This window comes from Anomaloglossus baeobatrachus, chromosome 2 (genome assembly GCF_048569485.1).
Source record: "Anomaloglossus baeobatrachus isolate aAnoBae1 chromosome 2, aAnoBae1.hap1, whole genome shotgun sequence".
NCBI classification, from domain to species: Eukaryota; Metazoa; Chordata; class Amphibia; order Anura; family Aromobatidae; genus Anomaloglossus; species Anomaloglossus baeobatrachus.
In genome coordinates this window covers 416,543,135-416,557,776 of record NC_134354.1, presented here as the reverse complement: position 1 = coordinate 416,557,776, position 14,642 = coordinate 416,543,135, and the positions used below count along the sequence as shown (strand labels likewise).

The 14,642-nt window shown below is 43.6% G+C and overlaps 1 protein-coding gene across 1 annotated transcript in view; it reads left to right on the top strand.

Moving 5' to 3' along the window:
• The first annotated feature begins 631 nt into the window (after positions 1 to 631).
• LOC142290194 (uncharacterized) overlaps positions 632 to 14,642 on the top strand; it is a 112,154-nt gene continuing 98,143 nt past the window's right edge. Inside the window, exon 1 of the mRNA XM_075334132.1 lies at positions 632 to 715. The gene's annotated coding sequence lies outside the window, so the exon portion shown is untranslated. The remainder of the gene's footprint in view (positions 716 to 14,642) is intronic.

The following is a 14,642-nucleotide window of genomic DNA, read 5'->3' as shown; positions in this document are numbered from 1 at the left end:
GTCACAGTGCCAGCTACGCCTGATGGTTGGTAGCCAAACAAAAATGGCATTATTGGCTGCAAGTTGTACAACTCTGCCGTAAACAATAGATTTAGAAAGGGAGCAGTCCAGTAGCTCTAATAACTCATTGTGAAGACCTACTGCTTAGGACACAGAGGTCACTGTGTTTGAACTGTTAAATGAAATCCCAAAAGACGCAGACAGACAGATAGTTATTCGAATATATCAGTTAGAAAAGCTCTGTGCCGCCATGGGACTGAAGTAAGAGCCATTATCTCCAAATGGACTAGGAAGTCCAAGGGTGCAACATCAGCTCACCATGAGACTCATGAGAAGATAAAACCACTGCTGTCCAATAATGTACGTCTTACATTAGGTATAATGTTCCATGGGCAGAGCACAAATGGTTCTGTTTACTTAGGTTTGTGTTATACTCTTAGCAGCATTATTTAGGAGATGAAGATTTTATTAGTCTTTACATCAATTGTCTGTGATTTCCTGCTTTTATTAGTCTGCATGTTTTACTTCTCCTGCTTGTGAGGAGGACCTGCAAAGCTGACATTGCTTCACTGTGTGCTCTAAGGGCAATCTATTTGTACAATGTATTCACAGCTTATGAATAATACATGAAGGTCTGTCTGGATGGAGTCCACTGCATCCCTGGAGTGGCTAAACGATCGTGAAGTCTTGACTCCAGAATCTATCCAAATGGCATGTAAGGTTTATCCCTCTCAGAATCCTTGCTCTCTTGTAGCATTTCATGTCTTGGGATTTCTCCTAGAACCAGTGTATCATGTTTCTGCTGTCTTCTTATTAGAATGTTTAACCCTTTCTTGATTCACGACTCAGTCTAGTATTAATTTTGGAGCAGATGAGTTGTCATGGTAGCACAGACAGACCTTTCATTAGGTGATAGGTACGGGATTGTTGCTATAGTTTTCCATAATGCTGCTAGTTCCAATAATGCTAAGTTTAAAGTGATGGTATTTGATAGATTCTCACATACAGGAGGTTTAATAGTTTGTATAAGGGATTAGGAAAGCACATCCTCAGCTTCAGCCTCCGGCAGGAGAATGCTAGACCCACCGCCGCATCACATTATATCTACGTATCGTTTGTTTATTGGTAAGAATAGAACATTATGAGCATCGATATGGAACAGTAAATATATTGCTTATTACAGACATTCAGTTTGGCAATGTTTCGGTTAAAAGGAACATGGTTGAGCTCAACGCCTTAGGTCAGGGTTGTGAAATCTTTGCTGCAGATGCAGAGAATGAAGAGGGAAAGGAGACACTGCTCTAGAGACCCCCTGATGTTCACATAAAGAAAAGAAAATGTAATGGACAAGCAAAGAAGCCACAAACAGTGGGGATGAAGCTTTAAGAGGCAGCGGATAATGGAGAGCAGTTAGTAATATCTAGCAGATTGCACACTCTCGCTGCTGACCTTCGCATCTGTAAATAGAAGCCGGCTTTCTCCCTGTTCTCGGTGAACCATCTTTTGTATGATCAGATGCTTGCTCACCATCTCAGCAGCAGCTCCTATCCCCCACCCTGCTCTGCATTAATGTCTCTCCCAGCCCGACAGCAGGTCACAGACAAATTGATTTCTTTTCCCTTCTCACACTTTGCTTTAATTTTTGTTTATTTGCAAAACTTTTATTCTAACGACTTGGCTTGTTTATCTACAAGATTTGAAGGCAAAACCAAAAAGCACGCACCCCATTTTATAAAAACCACATTCCATTTTTTTGCCCTGTGACTATTCAATATTGCTAAAGTTTCATCATTTAAGCACCAAACTTTTCTAGTTTAAAGTAATTCACTTTGAGATTGGATAACTGACCTCTGACTTCTGTGAAGGCAGGATTTGTTTTTGTGGCTTGGTGTGTTTGCTTCACTTACAAAGTAGATTTTATAGAAATATTCGAATACATTAAACATGAAGAAAATTTACATCAACATTTTCTTAATTGTACTATTCATAGAAATGATACACTTCTAATAATATCATTGTATATAGCAAAAATATTAGTCAACCTTATAATAATAATAATTTTTTTTTATATAGCGCCAACATATTCCGTAGCTCTTTACAATTCAGAGGGGACATGTACAGACAATATGAGACATTACAGAATATTAAAATTCGAATACCAAGAGGAGTGAGGGCCCTGCTCGTAAGCTTACAGTTTATGAGGGAATAGGGGAGGCACAAAAGGTGAATGGGGGGTGAAAAGCTTGTCATATATGGTCCAGCCATTGATTTAATAGGGGACTCAAAAACAAGCTACATGGACTGATTACCAGGTGAATTTACATGAGTACAATGTGTAAAAAAGTACATGAAGAGGAATGCAATCAGAACATACAAGGGACAGGAATTAAAAGTACATTTTATAGAAGGGCAGAATAGGACTAGATTAGATCAGGGTGGTGAGGTGATAGGCTAGTCTAAAGAAATGTGTTTTTAGTGCCCACTTAAAGGTGTGGATGTTTGGAATTAATCGGATTGCTCTTGTTAGTGGGTTCCAGAGCATTGGCGCAGCTCATGAGAGAACTTGAAGACAGGAGTGGGAGATTCGAATTATTGAGGATGTCAGTTAGCAGAATTAGGTCATTAAGTCATGAGGAGGTCATTAGCAGAATGTCAGGCACAGGTGGGGTGATAGACAGAGATGAGGGAGGAGATGTAGTGTGATGCAGAACTGTGGAGTGCTTTGTGAGTGAGAGTGATAAGTTTATATTGGATTCTGTAGCGGATAGGGAACCATTGCAATGACTGGCACAGAACAGAGGCATCAGTGAAGCGGTTGGAGAGGAAAATGGTCCTGGCTGCGGCATTCATGATGGATTAGAGAGGGGAGAGTTTAGTAACAGGGAGACCAATTAGTAAAGAATTACAATAATCCAGGCGAGAATGAATAAGAGCGACAGAAAGAGTTTTTGCAGAGTCAACGGTAAGAAAAGGTCGAATTCTAGAGATGTTTTTGAGGTGGAATTGACAGGAATGAGCGAGTGAACGAATGTGAGGAGTGAAGGAGAGATCAGAGTCAAATATAACCCCAAGACAGTGGGCGTGCTGTTGGGGGCGTAAATGTAGAGCCACACACAGAAATGGTAATATTAGGTTCGGGAAGGTTAGGGGAGGGAGGAAACATGAGGAATTCAGTTTTTGACAGGTTCAGTTTTAGATAGAGGGAGGACATGATGTTGGAGACAGCGGACAGGCAATCGCTTGTATTTTGTAATAATGCAGGGGTGATGTCGTGGGATGAGGTATACAGTTGGGTGTCATCAGCATAGAGTTAGTACTGGAAACCAAATCTGCTGAACGTTTGTCCAATAGGGGCAGTGTATAGAGAGAAAAGGAGAGGGCCTAGGACTGAGGAACCCCCGACTGTAAGGGGAAGAGGAGAAGAAGAGGAGCCAGCAAATTATATAGTGAATCAGCGGTCAGACAGGTAAGTGGAGAACCAAGAGAGAAGAGCGTCATTGAGCTCGATAGAGCGGAGCATAATGAGGAGGAACTGGTGATCCACAGTTTCAAATGCACCTGAGAGATCCAGGAGGATCAGCAGGGAGTAGTGACCATAATATTTAGCTGTTAGTAGATCATTAGAGACTTTAGTAAGAGCAGTTTCAGTAGAGTGCAAGGAGAGAAAACCAGATTGTAGAGGGTCAAGGAGAGAGTTATCTGACAGATAACAGATTAGACAGGAGTGGACCAAGCGTTCTAATAGTTTGGAAATGAAGGGGAGATTGGAGACAGGTCTCTAGTTAGCGGCACAATTTTGGTCCAGGGATGTTTTTTTAAGTAATGGATGTATGCTGGCATGTTTAAAGGAGGAAGGAAACACACCAGAGGAGAGAGAGATTGAATATTTTAGTTAGGTGAGTGGTGACAGCTGGGGTGATAGATTTAAGGAGATGTGAGGGAATAGGGTCACTGGTGCAGGTAGTAGAGCGAGAAGATGCGAGAAGCCTGGTGACTTCTTCTTCTGTGACTGGATCAAAGGATGAAAATGAGCTAGATATAGTGTTGGAGGGCAAACAATACTGAAAACAACTCAAACCAGACCCATAATACAAATACTGTATGATTTAAATAGTAAATAATAGCAATATCTATTTATTATGCTTAAATAGTGCCATCATATTGTGAAGCAATGTACAGATGTGATTATCAGTCCCATTGGGGCTCACAATTTAAATTCCCTATCAGTATATGTTTGTATTGTGAGAGGACCTGGAGGAAACGCACACAATCACGGGGAGAACATACAAACTCCTTACAGTTGTTCTCCTTGATGGGATTTAGACCTGGGACTCGAGCGACAGTGATAACCACGGAGCCACCAATTTATATATAAATATTTTTGGTTATGATTTTATCTGGGAAGTGATATCTGGCCTGCTTATCTACCCTTTGCCAAATTGTACATGTACCTAATACTCCTTCCTTCTCACCTATCCTCCATTCAACATCAAGGGCCAAAAGTAATGGTGCTGTTTTTACAATGCAAGTCACAAACATAACATTTGGTGAGCAGTTTGTGGTATATGCAAGAATCACCTTTCTTGGTGGTGCCACTGACAGACAAGTGTCCACTTATAAGTAGAAAAGATGGAAAAATATCCTATAGTGATCCAAATATAAAAATTAATTGCTGTTACTATGAGACTACATGTAATACTAGATTATATAGCTACTTTTTTGGCCTTTGAGATACGTGTTCCAAGGGATATACAACATGTCTTTAGGGTGTACTAGTTTTTATTGCTACTTCTTTAATCTTTGAGATGTCTACCCCAGGGACAACACACTATGACCCTAAATCATTAAAGTTATTGATGAGCTAGCACTACCATGCTTGGTTGCTTGGTACTCATAACTAGTGATGAGCAAGGACGACCATGCTTGGGTGCTTGGTACTCATAACTAGTGATAAGTGAGGATTACCATGCTTGGGTGCTCGGTGCTTAAGAACAGTTGGATGCTCGGATGGGCATGAGTCAATTACCTGAGTATAATGGAAATCAATGGGGGACATCAGCAGTTTTCATGAAGATTTCCAGGGAAAATGCTAGAGTCCAGTCCCCCATTGGCTTCCATTATATTTGGCTGCTCGCGTCGCGCCCATCCGAGCATGTAACTCCTCTTAAAGAGTACTGAGCACCTGAGCATGGTAGTACTCACTCATCACTAATCAAAGTGTTATCACTAGAGTGAGTTCTGGTGTAAAAAAAAATTTTGATAAGTCCCAAATTCACAAGGTTGCGCAGAAATTTCATCCAACTCTGTCAAAAGGGGCAGAGCTGGGATGGAACAGTGGCATGATACCACTTAATGAATAAGAAGAGTCTGACTCCAACACATCCCCTTTTCGGGATTGGCACTGTTGACACTGGTATTGATGAATCGGGGCCCATATCTTTAGGGGCAAGTGCAAAATGACACTTTTGGGGTATTTTCACACATTCTAGATAATCTGTATATTACAGCACCAAAATGGATAATATCTTACCAAATCTCATCAAATGCTGTTTATAAATTAAAGTGCAGTGAAGATTTTAAATTTGCAGCATTAGGCAGCACTGCATAGGGGGAGAAGTGCAAATCAATAGTAGAAGCTATGCCAAATCTGCGTGAATGTACCCTTTGAGGTGTATCAAAATGTATATTGATATTGTAGTTTTGGCAGGAGGTTTCAGCTGTGAAACAGTTCGATTAGGGATCCTAAGACCATTTACCCCCAACTTATAAGAAAAGTTCATAACTTTAATTTCACTTTGATGTCATCAATGTGTAGTAGTTGCCTGTCATATAACACATACAGTATCATCAATAAATGTTACTTGTGAATGAACCCATAGCGAGCAGACCATATGTAAGCAAAAGTATAGGTAAAGTTGGTGCTAATCCAATTCATGTATGACCATGTGAATTGGGTTATCACCATTCCTGAGCTATAAATGTGGTTAATATACTGACTACAACTAAACAAATGAGGACTAACAAGCACTTTTAGTGTAAATGCATTAATACTGCATTTTTAACTGCGTTTTCCTCAGTTTGCTGCCTGGAAATAGTAATAAATAATTCTCTTTAATTATCAGAGGCAAACAGATCAGGCGGGCAGTTCGTGTACTAAGACACCCATCTGGGGGTCTCCTGGGCAATGAATGTGTTATTAAAAATGTTTGAATCAGATAAACAACTGTCATTTGAGTCGAACACTTTTACTTTGCTGATAGCAATTGTTAAGCTTTTATCTATTGGGAGTTGGCATCTTTATATATTTTTTTTTTCTTAAGGAAAACGAGATGTTAAAGGATTCTATTTTTATGTATTATTTGCTATCTTAAGATGAAATATGGAAGAGGCATTCATATTCAAGGGGGTTTTGATCTTTATAATTTTCAGCAGAGGGCAAGATTAACTATTAGATACAATAACCATTCATTTTAAATTATATTGACTGTATATATATATATATATATATATATATATATATATATATATATATGTATATATATATATATATATATATATATATATACATATATATATATATATAAACAGTACAGACTAAAATTTTGGACACACCTTCTCATTCAAATAGTTTTCTTTATTTTCAGGACTGAAAATTGTAGATTCACATTGAAGGCATCAAAACTATGAATTAAAACATGTGGAATGAAATACTTAAAAAACTGTGAAACAACTGAAAATATGTCTTATATTCTAGGTTCTTAAAAGTAGCCACCTTTTGCTTTCATTACTACTTTGCACACTCTTGTCATTCTCTTGATGAGCTTCAAGAGGTAGTCACCGGAAACAATCTTGAAGGAGTTCCCAGGGATGCTTAGCACTTGTTGGCCCTTTTGCCTTCACTCTGCGGTCCAGCTCACACCAAACCATCTCGATTGGGTTCAGGTCTGGTGACTGTGGAGGACAGGTCATCTGGCGTAGCACCCCATCACTCTCCTTCTTACAAAGCCTGGAGGTGTGTTTGGGGTCATTGTCCAGTTGAAAAATAAATGATGGTCCAACTAAACGCAAACCGGATGGAATAGCATGCCACTGCAAGATGCTGTGGTATACAAAGACACGGTGATTTGATCCAAAGACCTCAAATTTGGACTCATCAGACCAAAGCACAGATTTCCACTGGTCTAATGTCCATTTCTTGTGTTCTTTAGCCCAAACAAGTCTCTTCTGCTTGTTGCCTGTAATTGGCAGTGGTTTCTTAGCAGCTATTTTATCATGAAGGCCTGCTGCACAAAGTCTCCTCTTAACAGTTGTTCTAGAGATGAGAAGGTGTGTCCAAACTTTTGGTCTGTACTGTATATATATATATATATATATATATATATATATATATACACTGTATTTTTTGGATTATAAGACGCACTTTTCCTCCCAAAAATTTGGGAGATAAATGAGGGGTGCATCTTAAAATCCGAATATAGCTTTACCTGGGGGTCCTGTCTGTGCGGCGATCGAGCGGCCAGGTGCCTGTGGCTGCGTGGAAGCGGCCGGGTACCTGTGCCTGCATGCGGGCAGTAGTCAGGTGCATGTGCCTGCATGCGTGCGGCAGCCGGGTGCCTGCGCGAGGGCAGCAGCCGGATGCCTGTCGGTGCCGGCTGCCTCTCTGTGCGGGTGGACTGGCGTACTGCTGGCTGCCACTCTGTGCATGCGGGTGGCTGTGCAGCAGGTTTCCCACTGTGTCCGCGGTCTCAGTTTCAAATGATGGCGCCGGGAGCGGGCGAGTGCGCAGTTGGAGCCCTTGGATGAGAGCTCCATCTGTGCTGCTCCAGACGCCATCATTTGAACTGGGACCGTGGACACTTGGACACTCATCGCACCGGCCTGCTGCACCACACACCCGCCGCTGCTGCCGCCACCACGGACCCTGCCGTGCCTGTCACCACAGACACCGCCACGCCTGTCACCATGGACCCTGCCGCACCTGCCACCACGGACCCCGCCACACCTGCCACCACGGACCCCACCACACTTGTCACCACGGACCCCGCCGCACCTGTCACCACGGACCTCGCCGCACCTGTCACCATGGACCCCGCCGCCACTGACCCGCCACCAGCACAACCTCTGCCTACTGTGACCCCGCTTCACAACCACTGCTGCCCCCCTCCGGTAAGAGAACACCAGAGTATAAGACAGATACCATTTTTATTTTTTTCCCTTTTTTATGTCTAAATTTGGGGTGTGTCTTATAATCCGGTGCGTCTTATAAAGCGAAAAATACGGTATATACATCTCTTGATAATTGCTAAAGAAAGCTTTTCCAGATGATTAGAGGTGACCATGAATATTATTGAGAAAAGCAAAGACCTTTTAATAAAAATATATACTGTATATGCTGTAGGATCAATTCAGTCTATTATTATCTGGGCAAATTACCCTTTGGTTCACCCACCCCTTTGTTATTCACTTTGTTTCACCAGAACACGTGTAAGCAGAAAGCAACAGTATCATTTATACCCTAGGAAACTTGATTTCCTCACACATTGGGAATGGCTAATCAAAGCTATGAAGTCACAATTTGTTTGCGCAATGCAAGGTTGCCGCAAAATTTGCTAAAGAATCTGCGTGTTATGTGTACAGATTTTTTTGCAGTTTTGTTTTTTATTTTCCGGCTATTTTGTGTGAACAACGACTTGCATTTGTGCAGCATTACAGATTTATTGCAATTTTATATCACATGTATTCAGGGTCGGACTGTGGTGCTGAGTGCCCATGAGTGGAATTGACTCTAGAGGCCCACAATATAGCTATTATAAATGACTGTCTTTCACACATCAGTGAAAAACACGGACGTTTTTCACCGACATGTTAAAAATGCATATGTCCCTCCATGTGCCATGATTTCACGACACACGTGTGTTCTTTATGTGCTATCCATACCCATGATAGCACATTTAGATCAGGTACTCCAAACTCACCTGTCCATGCCGCTGTTAAATCTCTGGGTCTGCTGTGTCTGGCCGCACGGTCTCCCAGCTGCTGCTGCTGCTTCTGGGTCGGTGGTGCAATGAATATTTATGAGCATAATTAGCCGGCTTGGAAGCAGCAGCCATCAGCAGCTGGAGACAGCAGCCCTGGAGAAGGTGAGTATAAAAAACATTTTACTTCACAGATATATTTTTTTACATGGATCACACCACTGTGTGGTCTGTGTGACAACAGTGACAACAGAAAAAAACAGACTTGTCTCCATGTGGAAACACGGACACGCGTGTTCGCCACACGGAGACACGGTCAGTGAGAAATCACTGATGTGTGTGTTAACCCATTGATTTTAATGGGTCTGCGTATGTCCATGATTCTGGTACGTATAAAAACTGCCACATACGTACCAGAATCACTGACGTGTGAAAGGGGCCTACAATGCCCCCAGGAGAAATTGATTCCACAGGGCACACCCTACTTCTACTATAGACATTTTACCTGTTCATACTCCAGCCTCATGCACATGTACGAGACATAATAAAGTGTGTAAGGTCACATTCACATGTCACTATTTTTGATCAGTATTTCATCAGTATTTATTGCCAAAACCATTAGTGTCTCCAAAACACAGAACAGGGATCAATCTTTCAATTAGTTCATACCTGGCTTTGGCGTACAAACATTAATGCAAAAATATTCATGTTTGAATGTGGTCTAAGGCCCGTTTCACACGTCAGTGAAAAACACTGACGTTCTTCACTGACGTGTAAAACACGCACATGTCCCTCCGTGTTCCGTGATTAATGGCACACGTGGGTTGTCCATGTGCAATCCGTGATCCGTGATTGCATATGGACATTACTCACCTGCCTTCACTGCTGCTGTCCATGGTGCTGAAGTCTCCAGCTCTGCAGCGTCCGCCCACCGCTCTCAGCACCTACTTCCTGGTCGGGTTTTCCTGCTCGCATGATTATTCATGAGCCAGGCAGAAACTGCCGAGAGCAGAGGCTGCACAGCGAATCGCATGCAAGGTAAGTTGAAAATATTTAATATTTAATATGTCCGTGATTTTCTGGTACGTGTTTCACTGATCACACACGGATCACACCATAGTGTGGTCCGTGGGTCATCAGTGATGCCAGAAAAAAAACTGACTTGTCGCCGTGCAGAATCACGGCCACGGGTGTACGCTGCACGGAGACAAGGTCAGTGAAAAATCACTGATGTGTGAGCAGACCCATTGATTATAATGGGTCTGCATATGTCAGTGATTCTGGTACCTTTAAAAAAAAAGCACAAACGTACCAGAATCACTGACGTGTGAAAGGGGCCTAAAACAGTGTGTGCCGCTTAATGAATTAGCACATTTTTAAACTTATATGCGCTATCACAGGACATTTACTACAATTGGGACTGGCTTACAATTCTGTTGTATTTTCTCCACTTTTGGAGACAGATTCGTGACAGTACTCCCTCTTCTATGAGAGGTCTCCAGACCCTCAGGACCAGTTTTGTCTGGATGAGATGCATGGTTGGAAAGCATCAACCTATTGACATTAACTTCTGATGCTGGTACCAACATCCTCTTTTCTGGACCATAACCCTTCCAGTGCACCAAATATTAGTGTGACGCCCCAGGGCTGTGGGGTACTCGGTCCTGGGCGTGTGGTGCGCAGGGGGAACAGTCAAGTTCGCGGCCGATGCCCAGGTCCGTGTCCCTGGGGGTCGCTCTGATAAAAGGGGTGAAAAACAAAAAAGAGTAAAATAAAGTAAAAGAAAGTAAAATAAAAGAGTTTTTGACTACGCCATTTGCGGTGTGCGGCTAGGTTATTGAAGCCGCCGCTGCAGGGTCCTGCTGGGGCTGGTGGAGCAATGCAGCTTATGTGTTTTGGGCCCTCCGCAAGCAGGGCTAGACCCCAGCAGTGGATGATGAGGGGGCTATAGTAGGGGATAGTCAGTGTATGTGTACGGAGGTGAGAAGGAAACAGTCCACATTGCTATTGCAGTTTCCACCTGCCTTTTTACTTTGGCTTGGTACCTGGACCCGCTGGTGCCGGTTTCGGGTGTTCCCGCTCCTCTTGTTCTCCGTGCCAGCTGGGACCTGAGGTAGCTGTCCTCCGAGCTCATTTGATGGTATTGGGCTCCCGTGGTTAGAGCTTCTGGGGGAGCCACTCCGTTTCAGTCCTGGTCTTATTGCAGGCAGCCTGGACTATTTAATGGGTAGACTTCTGTCCTTGATCCCAGGTCCTCTCTTTGCTCCTGATGCTTCAGACTCTTTGGTTGGTGAGGGACCCTGGAGATCCCCTCACCTGGCAGATTTAACAGTTGACCATAAAGTGTCCCGCTATCCTAGGGTCTGCACCCCGCCTTGTGCTGAGTCCTGTGAGCCTTGGTTCCGTACTTCTACAGGCGCCCTGGAGCCTTTTTCTTCCACAGGTACCCACGGTTCCTGGAGTCCCGATTCCTTATTCCACAGTCCTTCTCTCCTTAAGGCCCCTTTCACACGTCAGTGATTCTAGTACGTTTGTGCTTTTTTTTTTAAACGTACCAGAATCACTGACATACGCAGACCCATTATACTCAATGGGTCTGCTCACACATCAGTGATTTTTCACTGACCTTGTCTCCGTGCGGCGTACCCCCGTGTCCGTGATTGCCGCACGGAGACATGTCCATTTTTTTCTGGCATCACCGATGTCCCACGGACCACACAGTGGTGGGATCTGTGAAACACGTGCCAGAAAAAAACGTGCATATAAAATAAAAATCATTTTTACTCACCCGGCTCCAGCGACGCTCTCTGCAGCTTGTTCTGCCTGCTGCTTCTGAGCCGTCTCATTACTGTCGTGCATATTCATGAATCCACGACGCAGCCAACCCGGAAGCAGCTGCTGCGGGGGTCAGCGCCGGCCGGATGCTGCACCGCGGGAGCGTTCAGCACCATGGAGAGCGGGAGCGGGCACAGGTGAGTTGATCGCTAAGTGCAATCACGGACCACGGAGAATGGAGCCCGGATTGCACTTAGACAACTCACGTGTGCCATGAATAACGGCACAAGGAGGGACATAGGCGTGTTTTACACGTCAGTGAAGAACGTCTGTGTTTTTCACTGACATGTGAAACGGGCCTTACAGTGTCCCGTTCTTACTCTAGGTCTTTACACCTTTCCTTCTTTACTTCACTCCTTACTCTCTCACTCCTCACTCCTTCACTTCCAGCCCTCTTCTTCACTTCCTCCCGCCAACTTCCCAAGTGACCACTGGCCCCTCCCCTTGCTGGGTCTCTCCCTATAGATTGGGTGGCAACTAGCCAATAAGTGCCCATCCCTTTTATCTGTTGCTAGGCAGTCTCCCAGTCTGACATTTGGGTTATGTATGTGGCCTGAGGGTGCTGGTGTGTTGATTGGCATGGATATTCCGGGGTTTGGGTTTCCACAGTTCACATTTATTTGTGGCACCTGAGACCTCAGGGGTGCTACATTAGATTCTGCTTAACTAGCCAGTACTATAGGATCAAGGAGGCCTTCAAGTACATGACAAAATCAGATCAGTGTGAAGGACCATTATGCGAAGGGTTAAGTTATGCACAACTTGTGTCAAACACCCCTGTTTTTGTACCTATAATAACCTTTGCACGTTGGAGAAACTGGGATGCACATGTGGAGGAAATATGTACTCCCAAGTTGTAATCCTCCATACAGTGTGGGGGTCAAAGGTTTCTTAGACAGATTTTTTTTTTAATTTAAGTACCAAATGACAGGCACCAAGAAAATGACCCTTTTGACAGCAAAAGAAACAAACTCCCACCTTGCAGTGAACTGCAGGAGGCCCAGACCAAGGCCCCATTACTGCATGGGTTCATCTGGAACTACAGGATAGATTTTACCCCCAGGGAAATCTATAGAAAAAGCGGTCAACACAGGTTTATCACTGAGTTGTCTATCAATCCTATTGTCTGATACCATAATGTCCTCTAAAGCCTAAGGGACTCCATATATAGCCAGGGCACTTTTTAGCCTTTCAGACAGGCCCTGACATAAAAGACTTCTAAGGGCAGGATCATTCCACCTAGTGTCAGTGGCCCATCAGTGGAACAGTGAACAAAATTCGTCTGCTGACCAACCCCTCCGCCAAAGCCTACATAGCTTGGACTCAGAAAGGGAGACTCAGTCCAGGTCATCATAAATAATGCCCAGGTCCACAAAAACTTTGTCTATTGACTGAAAGGACTGAGAATAGGTCAGAAGGCAGGAGGCCAAGGTCAGGGGGTTCTCCTTGCAGGAGTGAGACAACAATCCCCACCCACTGCTCCTCACTCCCTGAGGATTGAGGGCAAAGCTTGATATACAGTTTACAAGCTTCTCTGAACCACAAATTTATCTCTCCCTCCAGAAAACGTGTCCAGGAGGGCTATCTTGGGTTCTAGTTGAGTCTGGCTGTTAGTCAAGACCAACAGAACCGCAATCTGCTGCAACTACTGTACCACCTGTGACCACAATTCCATCACTTCCAGAGATAAACTGTATCTGTTGTGTGAGAGTGATGACTGGATTCATATTAAAATCCTGAAAAATTTTGGCCAGCTCTGACATTATGATGTGACTGCAGGTGTCATGCCGGATACGAAAAGGACTCCAGGCGAGCGGCACAGGACAGGGGATACAACAGGGTAGAAATGCAACAGAATGCTCTGGCATTAGGGAGACTAATACTCACCTGAGTCTGATCCCTGCACTCCATAACGTGCCTAGACAGGTCGTTCCCCTATGTGCCGTCAAGTGCGTAAGCCCTAGCTGTCCCTGAACTCACTCTGACTAGTGAAGGCTCCTTCAAAGTGGGCAGCATAGATATGAGCTATAACTGGTATAGGGAGGAGTGAGGAGCGGACATTTCTAGCAGAAGGGTGTGGCTGCAACTGAGGTTACAACTATCTATTAGATCACTGCAGGATAGAAATGAACCTTAACCCTTTAATGCCAGATGGAATTAAATACTTTCCAACTCAGGGTAAATGACAAGCAGGCACTAAAGTGAAACTATGATCAACAAGATGCTGTGACCTTCCGATCCCAGATCCCCACAGACCATCAGATTGTGACACACTCATGACACGTGCACTGCTCTTTTGACGTCTAGCCACAAATTTTCAATGATATTCAGATCAAGGGACTGTGAGAGCCATTGGAAAACCTTCAGCTTGCACCTTTTGAGGTAGTTGATTGTGGATTTTGTGTTTGGGATCATTATCCATTTGTAGAAGCCATCCTCCTTTCAACTTCAGCTTTTTTACAGATGGTGTTATGTTTGCTGGTATTGAAAGGAAATTTCAAGTCCCAGAGAGACATGAGACTATGGGAATACAAACTTATGATGACCTTTGACACATTCAGAGCAGGAATGAATGTGTCACATGGATTTATGTATTTTTACATCAATTAAGAAATGTGCTCCTCAGACCATCTGGGGGCATCCAAGCTCTAGACCAGTCCCCAGTCAGAGGACAATAAAACGTTCACACTGCTTATCTACAAACTATTGCAATATTTATGTCCACAATAGTTTGTCCTCTTGCGATACTGAGTGTTCTGCTTCACATAACTTGCTTTATTTACTGCCCCATTCTATGTCCTGTTGTGTAGAAATATGTGACTCTTCAGACTT